This window comes from Gossypium arboreum, chromosome 11, assembly GCF_025698485.1.
Source record: "Gossypium arboreum isolate Shixiya-1 chromosome 11, ASM2569848v2, whole genome shotgun sequence".
NCBI classification, from domain to species: domain Eukaryota; kingdom Viridiplantae; phylum Streptophyta; class Magnoliopsida; order Malvales; family Malvaceae; genus Gossypium; species Gossypium arboreum.
The window spans coordinates 16,881,170-16,885,620 of record NC_069080.1 but is presented as its reverse complement, the minus strand read 5'-3'; the positions used below and the strand labels follow the sequence as shown (position 1 = coordinate 16,885,620).

General features: G+C 39.9%; 1 non-coding gene across 1 annotated transcript; it reads right to left on the bottom strand.

Moving 5' to 3' along the window:
* Nucleotides 1-540: 540 nt before the first annotated feature.
* On the bottom strand, nucleotides 541-647 carry LOC128284744 (small nucleolar RNA R71). The gene has a single exon (XR_008275166.1). It is a non-coding gene; the product is annotated as a small nucleolar RNA R71 (small nucleolar RNA).
* Between the last annotated feature and the right edge of the window lie 3,804 nt (nucleotides 648-4,451).

Below are 4,451 nucleotides of genomic sequence, written 5' to 3'. Positions count from 1 at the left end.
AAGATCGAAAGCACAGGTCGCAGAAACTGAAGAGAAATAAAGAGAAGCCTACGATACATAGAGGAAGGGCAAGAGAACGATATTCAAACCACAACCAAGGAGATGGCTGATAATCAAAATAATCCGTTACCTCATGTGGTTGCGACAAACCCATTAAATCAGGATCTTGATCCTCGTACTATGTATGATTATGCTAGACCTACTTTAACAGGAACTGAATCGAGTATAGTTAGGCCTGATATTGCTGCAAAAAATTTTGAACTAAAACCTAACACAATTCAAATGATACAATAGTTTGTTCAGTTTGATGCTTTGCAGGACGAGGATCCAAACACTCATTTAGCAAATTTTTTGGAATTCTGCGACACTTTTAAGATCAATGGTGTTTCTAACGATGCCATTCGCCTTCAGTTGTTCCCATTCTCATTGAGGAACAAAGCTAAATAGTGGTTAAACTCATTACCACGAGGGTCAATCACTACTTGGGAACAAATGACCGAAAAATTTTTACTCAAATATTTTTTGTCAGCTAAAACGGCTAAATTAAGGAATGATATCTCTTCTTTTGTGCAGATGGATTTAGAAACTCTTTATGATGCATGGAAGAGATACAAGGACCTATTGAGAAGGTGCCTTCACCATGGGTTACCTCTATGGTTGCAGGTTCAGACTTTTTACAACGATGTGAACCCCTCAACAAGGCAACTTATCGGCGCAGCCACCGGTGGAACGTTAAACAATAAAACACCTGAAGAGGCTTACGAATTTATTGAAGAGATGTCACTGAATAACTATCAGTGGCAAGTCATAAGTACGAAGCCGATGAAAGCTACTGGTGTTTTCAACCTAGACGCGATTACTATGCTATCTAACCAGGTAGAACTTTTAAATAAAAAGATTGACGGTTTGTATGGTTCTACTCAGGTACATCTAGTGATGAGGTGTGATTCAAGTGGAGGAAGAGTACACAACACAGATTATCCACCCTTCAATCTTAGAACCGAGGAGGAACAAGTCCACTATATGGGTAATAATAATCCTAAACCTCAAAATAACCCATACAGTAACACTTATAATGCAGGTTGGAGGAACCATCCCAATTTCTCGTGGGGTGGTCAAGGAAATCAAAGACCACAACATCCTCTAGCTTTCCAACAATCACCTTACCAACAAGAGAAGAAACCAAACCTTAAAGAGATGCTCACAAAATTCATCTCGGTGTCAGAAACTCATTTTCAGAATACCAAAACAGCACTTAAGAATCAACAAACATCGATTCAAGGGCTTGAAACTCAAATAGGACAGCTTGCTAAGTTGATTTCCGAACGATCACAAGGTAGCTTGCTGAGTAATACTGAAATTAACCCAAGGGAGCAGCTTAATACGATTACTGTTCGAAATGAAGAAGGGTTAGTTGAACCTGAACTAGAACCGAGGCAAGGAATTGTGGTAAGTAAAGGTAAGGATGAGGCGGACCACAGTGAGTAAAAACCGGTAAGTAGAGAATATAAACCTCATGTGCCATACCCCAGTGCAACAAGGAAAGACCACACGGACGAACAATTCAGTAAATTCCATAAATTATTAAAGAAATTACATATTAACTTACCGTTTATTGAAGCTCTTTCGTAGATTTCAAACACAGTAAAATTTCTAAAGGAGCTTTTAGCAAATAAGCGGAAGTTGGATGATGCGTCGCATGTGGAATTAAATGTAGTTTGCTCAGCCATTCTACAGAATAAGCTACCCAATAAGTTGAAAGATCCAGGGAGTTTTACGATCCCTTGTTTAATTGGTAGTTTAAACTTTAATAATGCTTTGGCTGATTTAGGGACAAGTATTAATGTCATGTCCTATAAAATGTTTAAACAGACCGGTCTTGGGAAACCCAAACAAACTAGGATGAGCATGCAATTGACAGATAAAACAATCAGATTTCCTAGGGGTATTATTGAAGATGTACTTGTTAAAATTGATAAATTTATATTCCCAATTGATTTTGTTGTTCTAGACATGGAAGAGGATAGTAACGTGCCTTTAATTTTAGGAAGACCCTTTTTAGCAATTGCTAGAACTATCATTGATGTTGGCACAGGTGAATTGATACTTCGTGTAGGTGATGACATGATTAAGCTTCAAGTTCGTGATGCTGCAAAAATATCTAATAATCGAGATGATTTTTTAAGTTCTATTCACTTGAATAATGTTGCAACTCAAACTCCTTTGCAGGACTCCTCTAGGAAGAATGTGATGAAGCCTCATTCTAATCCATGCAACAAAAACAGAGTGACTCACGAAAAATGAAGGCTTCAGATCGATGAACTAGACGAATGGCGAACACGTGTCAAGGAGAAACCAAAAGCACACGATGAATCAAAGCGACACCTCGATAAGCATGAGGATGAAACAAAAAAATTTAAGATTGGGATAAAGTATTGTTAGATGAATAGGACCCCCGAATTGCTACTTCAGAGCTTAATTCAAACGGAGCGACTCTCTTCACGGTATTGAATATTTTTCTATACGGTACAGTCAAAGTAAATCATTCTCAATTTGGCACCTTTAAAGTAAATATTACTCGACTTAAACTTTATGTGGATAATAGAATTGATAGTGAGAAAGAGGAGTTTCGACTCCGTGAACCGCCGTAATCACATGAAATTGAGGTAAGTCAAGCTTAGACTCTAAATAAACACTTTTCGGGAGGCAACCCGAACACTAACACCACTAACTAGTTTATTTTAGCTACTTTTACTATTTTTGTATAGGTACAATGGCCCACACGGCCTGGACACATGGGCGTGTCCTTGGCCGTGTGGAAACAGGGCTAAAAATTCCCCAAATATCAAGCCACATGGCCATGAATTTGATCCACATAGCCGTGCGACACGACACACGGCCTGGACACACGGGCGTGTCCTAGGCCATGTGAAAACTGGAGCTAATTTTTCAAATTTTAAATAAGTCAGGAAGCCACACGAGCAAGGCATACGGCAATATGGTCAGACACACAGGCATGTGGTATACCACACGGGCATGGGAGAAGCGAAAGACATGGCACATGGCTGTATCGAATGGCCGTGTGCACCACACGGCCTGGAGACATGCGGCACTCAACTTTTGCGACAAAAAAGGGCTAAACTTAAGCCACACGGGAGTGTAACACGATCGTGTGGCCTAAAACGGGTCTCACACGGCCGTGCCCTTTTAAAACCCCCCAAACCCTAATTTTTATTTTTTTCTTCTTCTTCTTTCCTAAAATCTCCAAACCCTAGCCGCCGGCTGTCACCAGCACTCCTATCGACAACCACCGCCGCTCGCCCCAAGACCCAAACCAACCCTATCCTTACCCTCAACCCCTTCCTTCCCCTATCCCGCGTGCACACTCTTTCCCCTCCTTTCTTTTTCTCTTTCACCTTCAACTTCCTTCGCGCTGCACGGCCTGGCCCCCACGCCCGTGTTCCTCCTTCCAACCGACCCAACCTCGCCCTCCTTCGCACCACACGACCTAGCGCCCACGCTCGTGCCCTCCCTGTTTACCACCGTTGACCACCAAACACCCCATGGGTTGGCCATTCCACCATTGTTTTTCCTTTCTTTATTTCATTTATTTTTATTCTTAAATTTTATTTTTCATTTTATTTCTATTCTGTTATTTATTTTTTTGTTTATTTTCTTTCATTTATGCTTATTATTTTGATTTGGAGTTGGTTTTGATAATTTCTGTGTTGATAAATACTAGTTTAGGTTAGTTCTTCTTATTATTTTAACTCTATTGCTACTATTATTCCCTTTTATTTCATTTTTAATGCTCCACGTTTAGTTCATTATTTTACTCATATCTGGCTCTTGCTAATGCGTTTAGTATATTGACTTATTACTCATATTTTAATGTTCGTTGCATCATCCTTTTAGATCCTTTGTCATTTAAATTTTCACTTTTGAATTTTGCACATTTTTAATATTCGGATATATAGTTTTAGGAATGGATTACTATAACAAATTCTTTGGATTCTATGTCAATGCTGAATTTTTTTTCTTATTAATCCTTTCTTCTAATTTTGTAGGCTTATAATGGCAAACACACGAGGCAAGAAAATTGATGTTCCCACTTCGAAAAAACAGAAGGGTCCTGGCACAACCTCCTCGAGTGCCTCGACTGAAGCCCATCACCCGCTACGTCGATTCTCCTCCAGCCCACAAGATGACCTGTTTCAGCTTCTACGAGTACGACATTAGTAGTAGGCTGATGTATTGACTGGGCGCTTTGGAACAGGTCCAACTTGCTCACCCTATTCATTTCCATCTGGATACTGCCCCGTGGGATCAGTTCTTTTCAATTATCGAGCCTACCTATTCAGAGCTAACATTGGAGTTCTGCACTACTTTCCACCTACAACATGTGATGAATACACATGACAAGGATAGTACTATCGTTTTTAGACTTGGTA